The sequence below is a fragment of the Sparus aurata genome, chromosome 4 (genome assembly GCF_900880675.1).
Source record: "Sparus aurata chromosome 4, fSpaAur1.1, whole genome shotgun sequence".
NCBI lineage: Eukaryota > Metazoa > Chordata > Actinopteri > Spariformes > Sparidae > Sparus > Sparus aurata.
In genome coordinates, this window is record NC_044190.1 from 2,957,473 (window position 1) to 2,975,276 (window position 17,804).

Consider the following 17,804-nt stretch of genomic DNA (forward strand, 5'->3'; position numbering starts at 1 on the left):
ACCGTGGTCAGGTAGCACAGAGGATGTGATTTCCTCCTGGGACAAAGTTTGTGTTTACCTTGGGGATGAACCCCCTTCACTGTTAAGCTGGACGGGAAATAATACCAGGGAGCTTTGCTGTATCTTGAGGAGCCGTCGCCTTTATTCACAGCAAGACTGCAGCCTATATTGTACACTTTGTTGCTGTCGCTACTACAGCTACTCCTTTCGCTTCTCCTTCCTCTCCCATTCATTCACTGTCGGCGCGTATGCACGCTCCGTCACTCTCGCTCGCCCACTCACACCTTATTCACCTTACACACACCTTATGCACCTTACACAAGGGGCTACGCCACTCTTACAACAATGGCAACTGCAGATGCAGGAGACCCATCGACAGAACTTGAACCCCCTCCTCTTTCTCTGAAGTTGCTAGTGTGTAAGTATTTTGGATTTTCAGTGTTGTGTTGACAAGGTTTGCGTTGTGGACAAAAAAGCCCCAGTTTGCAAGCTCTGCAGAAACTAGATGGCAGGTTATTTTCTTTAAGTTGTTGTTAATAAATGTTTTATATTTGACAATGTAGTGTGGTACATTGTGAACAAAGGTCAGATATTATATTGCATTAAAAGTCTAGTCTAAAAATGGCATTGCAACCTGTACTTTAAAAAAAAAAAAAATGTATAAATTGAGAATCAAATTGAACTGTGACCTTAGAATCAAAAATGTAATCGAATCAAGGATTTGGAGAATCGTGACAGCCCAAGAAATTATTCCTGGTAATGAATTGAAGGTATCACAAAGGTATACTTTAGGATTTCAAAGTAAAGGACAACGTGAGACTAAAAAACAAATATTGTTTCCATAAGTAGCCCAAATATATATACACTGCTGAACTAAGTACTTCCTAGACTAGTTGCATGCATAATATGAAGTACTTTTACTGTGGACTTTTGGAATAATCCTGTGTCAAAATCCTTAACAGAGAAGAATAATTGTTTTCGCCCAACTTTGATGTGGAATAAAACACGTATTTTCCATAAGTAGTCCAAGATTCATATACTGCTTGTCAGGCTCGGCAAAAAGAGAGGATTCAAATGCAGATAGGCAGCGGTAATGACAGGTTTTATTTTCAGAAATGTCTCTCTGAAGACAGAGTGATAAAACAATGGCTGTGAAACACTGATCAAAGACAAAACAACAAAGACAACACAAAGAAAACAAAAGACGCTCCCGCAGGAGGAAAAGGACTAACTACTCTAATCTTATGAATTAAGGATCTATGAAAATTTATCAAAATAAAACTCTCAAGGAGGAAAAGCACACAGGCTATGAAATTAAATGCTCTTTCTATGCTAAAAATTCTACAAACGAAAAGTGCTCCAAAAGGAGGAAAAGCAACACGCTACGAAATTAGCTGGCTAAACAAACAAAAGACTGACCAAAAATGTATAAACTCAAAATCGCTCTTCTACAGAGGAAAACAATTTCAGAAAGCAAAACTTGGCAATACTTAGCTGTGGGACAAAACAAGGCTGTGAACAAGGCTGGAGGTATTCGACAGGATGAACGAAATACTCTGGCAATGAAGACAGGGGAAGACAAAGACTATATACACATGAGGGAAGGGAACACAGGTGGAAACAATCAGGGATCAGGGGCGACGCCAGACTGGTGACACAAGAGGAAGGGCAAGTGACCTGAAACGAGAGGAGAGTTACTTTGCAAAATAAAACATGAAAATTCACAAGACAAAAACCCAAGACAGGACATCCCTCACTGCGGTGTGACACTGCTGAACTAAGTACTTCCTAGACTAGTTGCATGCATAATATGAATAACTTTTACAGTGTACTTTTCGAGTAATCCTGTGTCAAAATCCTTACCAGAGAACAAGAATAAGGATATTTCTAACAACTTTGATGTGGAATAAAAAGCGTATTTCCATAAGCAAACCAAAATTCATATAGTATTGAACTAAGTACTTCCTAGACTACTTGCATGAACCATATGAAGTACTTTTACTGTTTACTGTTCAGCAGTATATGAAGTCTTGAGCTACTTATAGAAACAATGTTTTTATCTTATTTTTTGATCTCACATCGTCCTTTGCTTTGAAATCTGGAAGGATACCTTTGTGATACCTTCAGTTCCTTACTGGGAATAATTACTGGAAAAAATTTGTGAGACTGCAGTCTGCCCCAAATTCACTACCAGCAGCTCTTCAGAGCGTTTTCATTACGATTACCGTAAACTGGGAAAAAAGGTGTGGCTGATTTGACCAAGGAAACGCGAAACCTCAGCTGGCTTGACCGCAGTAGCTCAGCAACGCAGCCACCACACAGAACACAGGCATCCATTGTGCACAGCCTGGAAATGAAGCAACGCAGCGACCGAGCCTGTCATGCCTATGGCTGGTCTAACCGAAATGAAAAGCAAGATATATTGCAGCAGCACTGCGGACGCATCCAGTGTGTCTCGCCTGTTATTCACCATGTTCCTCTCAGCTGCCTTTCCTAGGGCTCCGGTTCATTAAGATGTATTAATACATTAAAACACCAAAGTTACAAACAACTGTACGGAGCCCCAGACATGACATGGTCAAAAAAAACTGAAATTGTGGCCACAATATAGCTATAGCGTGCGCACGAAATACTACTTTGTGGCCACAAAATACTAATTTGTGGCCCCGAAATACTAAATTGTGGGCACAATTTAGTATTTCGTGGCTAGATACTTTATTTATCCCAAGGGAATATCCAGTAGCATACAAAATACAAAACATACATTAGACTTACATGTCAAACGATTAATTTTTTTAATCGCGATTAATCGCATTTTGTCAATATTTAAATTGCGATTAATCGCAAATTAATTGCTATTTTTTCGGCACATTTTTTTCTGTTCTAAATGTACCTTAATGATTTTTTTTCATGTTCTTACTACTTTTAACAACATAAGAAAGGGTTAGGGTTAGGCAAATATGCTTGCTCTAAGAAAATGTTTATTCAACACTTCAAATCATGCAGGAAAATAAAAGGCTCAAAAAATATCCCCTTACCCTAAATGGGATCAAAACATGGTGATGTCAGCTTTTGGCGAGGGGGGTTCTCTGCATCTACCATGTGTTTGGCTTGCAAATGATATCTGAGACTCGACGTACTTCAATGGTAACTCATTTCATGTCGACAGTACGTGCAGATAACTTTTTTCCTATCGACCGAACCATCTGGCAGTGTTTTGAAATTGAATTTGCCGTTCATAAGTCCTTTCTCCATTTCCTTTCGCTTTCGCTTTTCAGTCCACCGTGTTTCTCCCGAACGCCAACCCTGCTTCTTCTTCTTCTGATTCCCTTTCTTATTCTTCTGCCACCCTCTGGATCAAGACTACAGGTGTCATCGACGGCCGTAAATCATACAATACGCGTTTCTTTTTTTTTTTTTATACCGAGCGTTAATCGCGCGTAAAAAAAATGAATGAAAAATGAATCTTTAAGAGGATGTTGCGTTAACGCGCTATTAACACGTTAACTTTGACAGCCCTAATACATATATATATATATGTATATATGTATATGTATATATATGTATATATATGTATATATATGTGTATATATATATATATATAATGAACAGTAGCTGCAGTAAACAGTGCAAAATGGTTGACAGTGCAAATGAAAGTGAAACAGTGCAAATGGATGTGCAAATAGAGGTAGAAATTGTCCATTGTCTATTATCTATTGTCCTCTCTGCCTTTACTGAGAGCTGTTATGCAGTCTGATGGCGAGGGGGACGAAAGAGTTTTTGAGTCTGTTGGTGGAGCAGGACTGACTCAAAAACTCTTTCGTCCTTAAGGTGAGTGTCTTTTCTCATTCTGTTCTAGTCAATATCTTTTTATCCCGCATTTAGGCAGTGCCTTAAGTAGACCTATAATATAGTGAACTTTTAATCGTATGTGATTTTATTGAAGGACAAATGTCCAGAGAACACTACAGACACCTTCAGTAGTTCAGTCAGAGCAACAACAACCTGCAAATCAATATAAACTAGATTCTGATCACTGATAGGCTATAGGTTCCCTTGGCAACGCGATACATACAGTGAGCGCTACAGTAACTGCACGGCTGCATTCGGTGGCATCATTAACAGTGCGGCTCATATAGCCTTTGTATTCCCTCAGCTGAGTCTGACACACATGATGCTACTTTCAAAGGAGATGATCAGTGAAAGGCACTGCCTAAATGCGGGATAACAAGATATTGGCTAGAACAGAATAAGAAAAGACACTCACCTTAAGGACATCACGTGGGCTATTGCAGTTTGTAGAGAAGGTGCACTCAATTTGCTTACCTAGCTGTCCAGGAATGATGTTAATGTTATTAATTTGTATTTCGTGCGCACATTATACCTACTTCATGGCCACGAATTAGTATTTCTTATGCACATTATACTTATTTCGTGGCCACGAATTAGTATTTTGTGGCCACAAATTAGTATTTTGTGCATGCGTTATAGCTATATTGAGGCCACAATTTAATATTTTTTTGACCATGTCATGTCTGGGGCTCCCTACAACTGTGAGGTAAAGTTACTGTTTTTATCAAAATAGTCTGGTGGATTTGAAAAGAGCACATATGGGTAGAACAGCTTCAGTTCTCTGTAAATTCCACATATACTGTATAGCAGTCTGTCTGAGCAATTGAGGTCACTCATCATCAAGTAAAATTTGTTTTTGTAATTATGTATACTTGGTCATATAATGCATAATACATTATCATGACAAAAATGACACAACATGATTGGGTGATGCCTTCATATTCGATAAAATAGAATTATATAAATTTTTGCCACATACTATTCTCTGTCTGTTAAAAGGTCATGGCTAAAATAAAAAACAACATTGACGTGGGAAGGATAGAACATATAGAACAAATGCCCCCAGTGTGTGAAGGCCTTCATGCTCCCTTTGCTATGCTTTGTTAGTTTATATTTCTATAATATTCACAAACTGACCTTGACTTGTCTTATATGTCCATATGAAGGAATGTGAATTTTCCTGATGTTATGGTCTCTAGCCAGCTCTCCCTTTGCCTGGGGAACAGGAAGTAATTGGTTCACATGTTAAATGAGGAAAACATCTGAGTGAAAAGCAACATAACTCTTGAACAATGAGCTTCTACAGCAGTGAACAGACTGTGAAAAGAGCAACTCTTACAGTAAAGGTATGTTGAATGAAAGTGTCGTGTAGTGGAATATACAGGGAGTTTAAAATTGTATGTTTGTGCTTCATGTAGTGATAGAGAGAAGCTGATGGGATCATGTAAAATGTGTTTGTCTCCCCTGCCTGAAAAATTAGATATGTGAGATGTGTTGTGTAGCTGACAATTTGACAAAGTGAAATGCGTGATCTAAAGATACAAATTGTGTTGTAGGAATTATGCTCAGAGGAAGCTTCGGTCTCAAATATACTTCCACTTTGCAGCAAAATGTAATGTGCTGTCTCTTTTCCTCTGGTATGGTAGATATTAGTCTAAAATTCCTCAAATACCTCTTATGGTATCTAGCCATGCCAGTATTTCAGAATATGTGTGTAATTTCCCATTGAGATATGCTTACTGCTTTCTGTTGCAGTAATAGTCATCATTTGAGTACTATGAATTATCCAGAGTTACACGGTCACTGTCTGTGAGCAGAAATATACCGTAGCTATTGCATTATCATGTTACAGCATACAAATATCTCAACACTTGGGACAGAGGCAAATAACCCCCAGGCAGTAATTCTAGATTTTAATAACACAAACAGGCTTGAATTCAACACTGTACATAAGCAAATGTACATTAAGATTAAGATGTTCCTTCGTTGATCCCCCTTGGGAGAAATTTGCAGGTAATACAGCAGTATGGAGGGAAATAAGTAGCAGCACAAGAGAAATAGAGACCATAATAACAATAATAATAATAATAATAATAATGATAATAATAATAATTATTATAATAATAATAATAATAATAATAATCGAGAGATATTGGAAAGAATACAATAACAATTTGAATAAAAAATATAATAAAAAACTATTAGAATAAAAAAAACTATTGGAATAGATCATGGCACATGGTATGATAACTGTCAACTTTTAATTTATTTCATTTATCTAGTACAAATACACACAGAGGCATAAAGACACATATTCCGTGTGTATGGGAAGATACGGATAAAAAATAAACAGATAATCGTAAAACCATGTAGATGCACAATTATGTCAAGGAAATAAAGTAAGATCTAAACAAAACAGTTTATCCATAAAATAAACCCAATGTGTCTAAAAAAAATTTAAACAAATTAAGTACAATTCGAAGCCAGAGAGTAAACGTGGGTCTTGAGATGAATCTTAAAAGCATCAACAGTCTCAGCCGCTCTAATGGCCTCTGGGAGCCATGGGGCTGCTACGGAAAAAGCCCTGTGTCCGACCTTCCTTTGCTTTGTGTGGGGCACAACCAGCATGCTGTGGTGAGAGAATCTGAGGGGTCTGTTGGTGCTGTAAGGTGTGAGATGTTCTGAGATATGTATTTGGGCAAGACCATGTAGAGATATGTAAACAATCAGAAGTTTTTTTAAGTTGATCCTGAATTGAATGGGGAGCAAGTGTAGGGAAATGGTAAATGGGAAATGGTAACCCAGGAGATCTCTAGTAGAGGGAATCACTATCATCCAGCCTGGTTGGTATTAGTGCATGGATGACTCTTTCTTGATCAGAAGATGTAAGGAACGGCCTGATTGAGGAAATGTTTCTGTAGCAACAGAATTGCCCTGTCTGCTAAAACATAGCTGTTCATCAAATATAATGCTCAGGTTCTCTGCATGTGGTCTGATGTATGTGGAAAAGTGATTGGGTTACACCACAGTATACGTTGAAAATTGTTTATCGCTGCGACCTTAGTATACAGTGGAAGAAACATTATTATTACCAATGACCTTTGTCTACCTCGGCTTGGTGTGAGTGTCAGATTTTTTATTGACATAGTGGCCTTACAGGTTACTAGGGGTGTAATGATATACAAAAATCACAGTTCGATACGTACCTCGGTTTTGAGTTCACAAAATACAAAATATGAAAATACAATAAAAAAAAATTTGATACTGTTGTAAAGTGCTGCCTGGTAATAAGTTAAATTAATTATTCTCAAATAAACAAAATATATATAAAATAAGCTTTCCAATGAATAAAATATTCTCAAACAAAAAATATATGAAATATTGTAAAAATAAATTCCTCACAGCTTGTTAAAGGGTTTTAACAAAACTTTTCCACAAGTAAAGTGCAGCACTAACAGTTCCAGCATGTAGCCCTGTTCAGTTTTACTCAACCTTCATATTTTTTGCCAGAAAGATTCACTTGTCCACATTGACTCCACCCATGAATTATTTGTGAGTACAGGCTTTCATTATGAAGATATAAGGACGACAATATGCACTTTTGGATGATGTATTGACAGTCGCGTTTTTTTGGACAGGCATCGACACAGTCATCTACACTGTGTGCTCTGAAGCGCTCGTCGAACAGTGGTTTGCAGGTCGCAGCCCCCAGCATCTCCGTGTGGAATGGTAGTGTTCAAGCCATGTAAAAATGAATATACATGTACATGACTTGGATCGATGAGTAGGGTGATCGGAATGCTTTTCCTGGTTAGCGGACATGGCCGAGGACCCCTCTCGAAACAGGATTCTCAAACCACACCTCCAGCACATCTGTGACCCTCTCCGGTAAAATGAACACCAGTTAAACTGTCACACCAGCAACATGTGTTTCTCTGTTGCAATATTTAACAGGGAAGCTGCAGTGTTCCCAAGCAGGAGACTTTAGCGACAAGGGAAGGTCTTCAAGCTCTGTCTTCTCGCTAGCGTTAGCCATGATGTAAATGGGCTGCATGTGTAGCTACAGGCGGAAAATAAACATATGCAACTTCCGTTCCGGGAACTCACCCGTGCACAGCCCTGTACTGAACCGAACGTCCTGTACCGAAACAGTTCAATATACATGTATTGTTACACCCCTACAGGTAACTGAATTCAAAGTTCCACAGTAAGATGTTATGATTTGAGACATGCATGTGTGTGTGTGTGTGTGTGTGTGTGTGTGTGTGTGTGTTGTGGTGGATGGGTGGGTGGCTGTGTGTTCGTGGAAGCCCAGTGGGGAAGAGAACCTTATTTCCCACTGGCTCGGTGAGAAAAGAGTTCCTACTGGTGAATGATGCATACATCACCACATCCTCATGCGCCCTCTGAGACTCTGAGAAGCGCCCTCTGACCTTTGCAGCTATGACTACTTCCTGTTGAGAGAGAAGATGAGGAAGATGACTGTGAATGTGAAAGATGAGGCTGAGGGCTATATACAGTATACATACACATACATAAGCCCTTATGATGCATGCTATCACAGATCAACACAGCAACCACAGACTGTTATAGTTACTTCTGCTGGCTGAAAGAGGAAAAATGCTTTTCATTTGAGCACTGTACCTTTTGTGTCAATATTAGATGACTGTATTCACTGTTGATCCATGATAATAAAGACAATTGTTTATAGTTTATGATGCTTCTATTGAGAGCTGACTTTGTGAACCTCATCATAAACTGCCATGTTATTGTCTCTATCATTATGTAAATATCCCTGTCAGATAAAAGCTGCCCCTTATGCGGTCACAAATTCCCATACAGTATCTGGACACTTTATTAGGTACACCTATATCAGACCGACTCAGAACCTATCCACATTCTAAGTTGTTATGTTTTTAGGTCACAGAGGAGACGGGTATCGTTCAGGGCACTTTATTAACAGGACTGCCATGCTTCATTTACATACACACTCTTCTTCTACTCTCTCTATATTACCTGCTGCTCTCTCCTCATTCTTACCCCCCCACAGCGACACCTATGGCTTGAAGGTGTAAATACAACGTAAGTGTTGTAACTTAGGCAGGTGGACTTGTTTCAGTGTCTTGAAGAAGTTTCACCTCTCATCCAACATGTTTCCTCAGTCTTTTTAGGGTTCTAACTCCGAAGGGGTAGAACCCTTCTAAAATTGTGCCGGTTTATTATTTTTATTCGTTGTCTGCCACTTGAGCTCAAATTTCCGTGAGCTGGAATGGGCCAGAAACTTGAAACTTGGCCCAATGATTGGAAATGATGTGCATCAACATTTATTAAAATATGAGCCTAGTCAGCCAGTTGGTGGCGCTGTAACTAAGGCTTGAAAATGCGTTTTTGGGAAGGCCACGCCCCTCACACCGTAAGTCTGATTGACTTGAAATTTGACACACAAGTCCAGCTCCATGTGCTCTACAAAAAAGCCTCTTGGACCATTAAGCCCCGCCCACTTTGATGTTTTGCTAATCAGCATAATGTGAAAAACAGTAAAATGAATAGAACTTTTGAAAGATTGACTCTATCAACACCAATTTGGTATACAGCTTCAGGGGATGAAAAGACACATGAACTTCGAAAGGCTTTCCCCGCAAAGCCATAAGTGCTATTGACTTGAAATTTTTCATACATGTCCTCCTGATAGTTCTCTACACAAAAGTCTCCTGCACCACGAAAGCTGCCATTACAGATTTTTTGCTAATTTGCTTAACGTTTAAAACTGTAAAAAGAATAGAACTTTTGAAAGATTGACTCTATCAACACCAAATTTGGTATACGGCTTCGGGGAATGAAAAGACAAATTTCTACTATAAATGAGCCACATTGGTCAAAAAACATGTAAAAAAAACATGTATTTTTGCAATGGGCAGGGCTTAGAAATGATTGGCCATAACTCCCACACCCTTTGTCCTATCATTACAAAACTTGGTGGGTAGGTTCAAAACAGGACTGGGAATCTGCTTTGCCATGTTGAGCTCAACCTATTGGGGGCGCTATAAATGCCATTAGCATGTAGCTGAAAAACCAATTTGGAGAAATCTGGGGCTTATCATGGCTATGTGTTGCACAGATCTTTAAGGAACACGGCGGCCGATGTCATCGACTGTGGGGGATGAGGGTCAGGGTGGCCGGTTTGGTGCAAAAGAGGTTAGAACCCACGGATTGCTGCTTGCGGCTAATTTTATTATTATTATTATTATTATTATTGTTCATTTATTTATTTTATTGTATTCTTTATTGATAGGACAGCTTTAGAGATGACAGGAAACAGTGGGGGGGAGGGGCACTCAAACCAGGGGCCCCTGCAGCGAGGACAGAGCCTCTGTACATGGTACGCCCGCTGTATCCACTAAGCGAATGGGCACCCTGGCTTACACAGTTTTAACGGGAGGGGAGTTTTCAGGCTGTAAGCGATACAGCACTTAGATTTACCATGACCTGGATTATTGGGGACCTTCTTAAACAACCTATCCAGACATTTTCTTACATTTACGTTTATTTGCTTATATAGGCCCACTGTAAGTGATGGCAGATAAAAGAAAACAAACAAAAGGCACTGATCACACTGCTAGAATGTTAGGAGCATAGAATGCCATTTCAATTGATGGCTGATGAATTGGAGAATTTGTCTTCAAACTATTTACTAAGGTAAAGGTGTAAGCATGAGTATAGATGTCACTGGGTCAGAGTAAATGAAGATGGAACACAGCATAAATGAAAGATTTCATCTCCGCCTAACAAAATTGTACACTTTCAGAGTGAATATCCCCTTTTGAATCATGCAGTTGCAGCCCAAAACCTCCAGCAAATAATAGAAAAACATCTGAACATTACCTGTGCAAAGACTGATACTAATAAAGTAAAGCAGAGCAAAGTTAGAGGGGTTTTAGTAGAGACATTTTTCAGGCAGAAATTAGCCATTTGGGCACACCTATCTAAATACTGTTCTAAGTAGTTTGGCTTTGTTTTGAAAAATCAACCAGACCTATATGCATGTTCCCATAAAAAAAAAAAAAACATACAAAGGAACTGAAGTTTGACTCCAACTGGAGCAGATTTAATAATATCATATTATTTCATTTATATATTTATATAATAAAACAATAATGAACAATACAATTGTTATAACAGTAACAATGAAACCAAACTGTAAAAACAAGAATCACTTTTTAGAAAAACACGCTGCAAAATGCTCTGAACATCCACTATATTTACATAAAAAAAACAAGAATCACTCTTTAGAAAAACACACTGGAAAGAACTCTGAACATCAACTATATTTACACTGATAAAACAAGAATCACTCTTTAGATAAAACACACTGGAAAGAACTCTGAACATCAACTATATTTACACTTATAAAATGGTTTTGTGGTGGATGCTATAGTATCCAATCAAAGCATCGGACAAATCCACACCGCCCATGTTTTGATTGTAGTCAGCTACAGTGTCTAGAACAGGTATGGCCTTGGTCTGCCACACACCAGCCTCTTTCACTTTCCATGTCACCATCTGTCCACTGAAGGCTTCATGCACTGTAGAGCACATGCTCACTTCCCTGGTGTCCATCTACTTCACAAACAGGAGTTTGTCGTTCCTAATCCACCGCAGATCGCCCCTCTCAGCCTTTTTGGGTAGGTCATTACCTCAGCCTGTGGAAAACCAACACGATTCTCCCTTATGGTCCCACAACAGCTAATGTTTTTTTGAGACAAATCCAGAAAGGGGGCAGGGCTGGTGTAGAAATTGTCCACATACAGTGTGTAGCCCCCACCAAGCAGAGGAAATGGCAGAAGGTCCATCACTGATGAGTAGCTCAGACCCTGGCCTGTTGTTAATGCAGTCTTAGAAGAGTACACAAAAGGTTCCAGGTATAGGCTGTTGTGGAGTCTGCAAGCACAAACAGTTTGTACCCCCACCTTGTCGGGTTGTCCTTTATGTACTGCTTCATGTTGATGCGGGCCTTGGATGCCACCATCCTTTCATCATTGGAGATGTTCTGGTACAGCTGGAAATGTGCTTGGCAGGCAGTCATCATTTCAGTGTACAGGGGCTTAATTTTGAAGAGTCTGCACCCTGATCAAGAAGGTTCACCAGCGGCTCTTTTTCCTGAGGAGACTAAAGAAGGTCCATCTGTCTCCTCAGATTCTGGTGAACTTCTACCGCTGCACCATGAGAGCATCCTTACCAACTGTGTTACAGTTTGGTATGGCAACTGCTCTGTGTCCGACCCGAAAGCACTGCAGAAGGTGCATAGCATCGCTGAGGACTGTTGTCACCCCGGGAGGTGCTACAGGTCACTCCACACCCGGACCAGCAGGTTCAGGGGAAGCTTTTTCCCTGTGTCTGGCACCCTTCTGAACCTCACACCCTGGTTACCCCCGCCCCCCCAAAACATACACACACTCCTTCCCCCAGCGACTGAGGGCTCGTCCACATGTACGTTTCGGATTTTTCCAACCTGACACACGGTTTCAAAAAAGTGTGTTTTCAGGCACTGAGTTTACAGGATCCGTGGGGACGATTGGTCAAAAATGTGCGCTTACACAAAAGAGCGTTTCCGTGTGGACAGGCTCTGATTCTCCCCCACCTACCCACCCTGATACTGCACTACTCTGGACTATTTTAATCTTCAGACTCACACCACCCTTGGTACTGTTAGTACCTTCAGTATATATTGTACATACTGTATCTCTGTATACTGCACATATTTAGTGCTGCTACAGTGGAGTTAATAATTATTTGATCCCACACTGATTTTGTAATTTTGCCCACTGACAAGGAAATTAACGGTCTATACTTTTAATGGTAGGTGAGAAACAGAATATCAACAAGAAAATCCAGAAAATCACATTAAAAAAATATTAAAAAAAAAAAAATATTTGCATTTCATTGAGTGAAATAAGTATTTGATCCCCTACTAACCATAAAGAATTCTAGCTCCCACAGATTAGTCCTCTCACTATAAGAAAGTACTCCTCATCTCAACTTGTTACGTGTATAAAAGACACCTGTCCACAGAATAAATCAGTCAGACACCAACCTCTCCATCATGGGCAAGACCAAAGAGTTGTCTAAGGACATCAGGGACAAGATTGTAGACCTGCACAAGGCCGGATTGGGTTACAAGACCATTGGCAAGAAGCTGAGTGAGAGGGAGACAGCTGTCAATCTCCCTCTGTCTGGGGTTTCACGCAAGATCTCACCTCGTGGGGTATCAATGATCATGAGAAAGGTAAGGGATCAGCCCAGAACTACTCAGGAGGAGCTTGTTAATGATCTCAAGGCAGCTGGGACCACAGTCACCAAGAAAACCATTGGTAACACACTATGCTGTAATGGATTAAAATCCTGCAGCGCCCATAAAGTCCTCCTGCTCAAGAAGGAACATGTACAGGCCCATCTGTGTATTATTCCTGTGTTATTGACAGTTAATTGTCTAAATAAACAGAACAGTTTTTGTTGGTCTCACTGGAGCGAACGTGTGCCTCCATCTTTTATTGTCTGTATTACTACCCCAACCCTCTGGCGCATCTCGCTTACGTCATCACAATGCACAGTGGTTATGACAGACATGCTCAGAATACAACATCCCCTTTCATTTAAAACAAAAATTACGGTGAATGCAAGTAGCTATAGCAGCCAACTGTCGAAAGGACGAATCAGGCCCGCTTCTAGTGATGGGGATATGTATTCTCTCATACCTTCTCTCTCCGGCCCAGAGACTGAGTACAAGCGGCCCTTAGGTATAGTGGAACCGGGGATCAAGTCTATGGCACAGTCATATGGACGATGAGGCGGGTGAGACAGAGCCTTGGTCTTGCTGAAAACCTTCTGGAGGTGGTGATAACAGGGAGGGACAAGGTTCAGGTCCGGATATTCTGAGTCTGTGGCAGGGTTGCAGAAAAGAGGTTAATTTCTGTGACTTTTCCTGTTTAGCAGAAATAACACAGTTAGTGGTACAACCCATTCCTCATTTTCTGATTTTTCCTGTTTTCCAGTCAATGTGCGGGTTATGTCAGAACAGCATTGGCTGTCCCAAGATCAGGGAATGGGAGGGGGAGTTGATCAAATAAAAGCGAATGTTTTCTCAGTAGTGGTCAATGTGCATCTGGATGGGCTCACTGATGTGTGTGATTGCAGTCCATCAAACTCTCGTCTGCCCCTGAGTCAATGAACGCCTCCAGCTCGGTGGCAGTGTGATGTAACACGGTAACTTTCGTGAGGGTGCGTGGCACTGAGCTTAACTTCGTGACATGACTCACCACCTGGGATCCCTTGGCTGGACATGCGCTGACAAGATGGCCGATATCTCCGCAGTACAAACACTTCCCCTTCCAGCTGCCGTTTTCGTCATTCCTCCGGTGTTAGCTGAGTCCTCCCCAGCTGCATGGGTTCCTCCTCTCGGTAGTTGTGGAGGGGGTGATGCGGCTCCGGCGGCGAATGATGAATAGCCAGCTAGTTCGGTGTAGGTGAGCCCGAGGGTCTTCCCATAGCTGTCAGTCTCTCGCCCCGCTGCCATCTAAGCTGGACGAGCCTGTTGTTCGTCCTAATGGCGAGCGTGATGAGGGAATCCACATCGGCGGGTAAATCCAGAGGAATGAGGAGGTCTTGTATAGGGGCTGCCAGCCCCTTCAGGAAAATGTCATAGAGCGCTGTGGCATTTCACCCGCTCTCCGCTGCCAGGGTCCAGAAGCGGATGGCAAAGTCGCAAACGGACCCACTGCCCTGCTTCAGGCTGCTCAGCTCTTGCACCTTCTCCCTATCAGAGGTAACCGGGACAAAAGTCTTGGTCAGTGCAGCCTGAAAGTCTTTGAGAGAGTCGCAGATAGCTGAGCCCTGCCCCCATTCAGCGGAAGCCCATGCCTTAGCTCTGTTGGTCAGATGCGAAATCATAAAGGCTATTTTAGTCCGGTCTGTGGGAAATGCATGGGGCATGAGTTCAAAATGAATCGAACAGTCAATTAGAAATACTTTGCATAACCCAGGTGCTCCTATATACTGGGCTGGAGGAGCCAACTTACAACCGGCTCCACTGGCAGGCGTGGTAGGCACTGGAGCGGTGGTCGTTGTCGGAGCCTGGGCTGCAGCACCCGGTCGAGCGAACTGTCCGAGCAGATCTTGTAGCTGGGAGGAGAGGTGGCCCATGTTTGCCGCCATGGCCGTCTGAAATTCCTCCTGGCGGACGAATGTGCAGGATCTCCGTAAGCCGTTCCGCCTCTGCTGAGTCCATTTCTGGCCAGGGTATACTGTCAGGCGTGGGCAAAGGTGAGGACTCAGATGCAGATTGGGAACGGTTTAGACAGGCTTTTCTTCTGAAAGTTTCTTGAATCTTCTTCAGAGCGAGTGACAAATAAACACGGCTATAAACTTGCGTTAAAATGATGGAGGGCTATGAATACAATAACAAACACAAACAAGAAAACAATAGAACAAAAATTCACTCCCGAAGGAGGAGAAAACTCCTAAGTCTACTCTGATCTAGAAAAGACAGACACTATGAAAATTACAAAATGAAAACCACTCACAATGAGGGAAAAAAGCAATCGGCTGTAAACTTAAACTACACTGTTCTGAGCTACAAAAAAGGTACAAACAAAAGATTGCTCCACAAGGAGGAAAAAACAACGAGTCTATGAAATTAACTGCTCTCAAAAAAAACATGCTGACCAAAAATGTATCAAAACAAAATCACTCTTCCTCAGAGGTACACAAGAAATCAGAAATACAAACGTGGCGAAGAATCTGTGGCAAGGCTATGGTTCAGGGCTGGAGGTACTCGACAAGACGAAATACTCTGGCAACAAGACAGGGGAAGACGAGCACTATATACACATGAGGAGGGGTGACACAGGTGGAAACAATCGAGGATCAGGGGAGACATCAGACCGGTGACACAAGAGGAAGGGCAAGTGACCTGAAATGAGAGGATAGTTACTTTTCAAAACAAAACATGAAATTCACAAGACAAAAAACCCAAGACAAGACATCCCTCACAGCTGTGTGACACCAACAATATGATAGTAATATTATTTCAAACATTTTAAAGTTAGTTCAGCTACTTCAAGGCAATTATTGCTATCAATGTGTATAGGCAGGTTATAACTGAAACAGAATGTGCCAGTAGTAAATTCAGTTTTGTTTTTTGTTTTTTTACATTGCTGTAAACATTAGCAATATCACATATCACATTTGCACTGTTAACTCTGGCATTTCTCAACTGCAGCATCAAACTAAACACTCCCAACTAGTCTGTCTCTTGTTTCACTCTGCGACCTGACTTAGTGATGGTAACGTTCAGGGGTTCTTTGAGGCCTGATTGACCCTCAGTGCTCTGCTATATAGTCATTGGCTCAGCATTCTCAGGATCAGGGTCACAAGTTGGTGCTTCTCGATCTGTGCTGTTCTCAGTCCTTAGGAAGTGACGTTTGTTGCGCTGAGCACATGACCATCACCTGTGAGGATACTGTATGACCTAGGTGTGCCTGCTGAATCTATAACTGTTACAGGCTTCCACTTTCCACTTGGCAGCTGGAAACAGATTGTGGCTCCTGCTGGCAGGGCAGGCCGTGTCTTTGCAGTCTTATAGTAGTACAGTTTCTGTCGTTTCTGGCAGGTTTCCCTCCTGCTGCAAAATGTGGTGCGGTTGACAACCTCTGGCTCGAGTAGTTTGTCAGTGGTCGGGAGGATTGAAAGCAGACGCCTGCTCATCAACAGCTGTGCTGGCGATTTCAGTCCATCAACCAGGGTGTTTCTATGTTCCAATAGACTCAGGTAGGGGTCTGTCTGCTGTGTGTGCGCTTTGTCCATGAGGGCTTTGGCTGTTTGGACAGTTCTTTCAGCTAACCCTTTGCTCCATGGTTACAGTGGGATACTTGTGATGTGCTCTAAGTCCCATGCACGAGCAAAGTCTTTGAACTCCTGGGAGCTATAACGGGGTCCATTGTCGCTGATTAGTGTCTGGGGTGCTCCAAACCTAGCAAACATGGCCTTGAGATTTTTGACGACTGTGTTGGATGTGAGGTTGGTGATTTTTTCCACTTCAAAGTATCTGCCTTAGAAGTCAACAGCAACGATGATCACTTGCCAACGTCGCTCTGGAATAGGGTGCGATATAGAGCTGTCCCAAACGATAATTTTTCAAAAGGTTAATCTAATGATTATTTTTTCGATTAGTTGACTGATCTAACGTCGCTGGTAACTGATATGAGTACGCAGTTGTAGGCGGAGCAGCGTCTGTCCTCCCGCCTGTCCTACCAACTCTTCATCACATTTCTGCCCGAAAAACAGTGTCTGTCACCGGCAAAAACCTTTAACTCACTTAAGTGGTTGTATTGATAGAAATCACCGCGATGGTCAGCCCTCCCAACCAAGACTTCAGTGAACTTTCCCCCAGAAAACAGCCTCCGTCCACGCCAGTGACAGAGTCACGCAGCGACCTGTTTACTGATGGCGATTATGTAATAATGTAATTTAGCGTGAAAAACGTAACTCTTTCACCTTCCAGGATGTTTAGGGGGCCGGGTTCTCAATCACTACACATTATAAATGGTCCGCGGGTTTAGATTGACAGGGGGGACACCTGGGAAACACCCCGATGTCATCATCATGACGTGTACCGTCACGTCTCTTTAGGAGCGGCAGCGCAGCTTTCTGTGTGAATTACATGGCGGTTCATCTTATTCCAGCGGTGCTTCGCTCTGTGTGAATGACCAACAGCGGAGAATTGACGAACCGCCGCTGCGGCGTTAATGCAGCGTCTCTGTGTGAGAGGGGCTATTCTCAGCCTCCGCAGGTACTACCACTTCCTGTTTGGGACGACGTGTCGTCCCAGCCCTAGTGCGATATTAAGATATTTTAGATGGAGTTGCGTCACTCCAAGCAGATGTTGCAGGATTCTATAA

At 41.8% G+C, this 17,804-nt stretch overlaps 1 protein-coding gene across 6 annotated transcripts in view; it reads left to right on the plus strand.

Annotated features, from left to right (window-relative positions):
• The window catches only part of ano1a (anoctamin 1, calcium activated chloride channel a), a 120,824-nt gene that overhangs the window by 37,643 nt on the left and 65,377 nt on the right, over positions 1 to 17,804 (plus strand). The window lies entirely within an intron of this gene.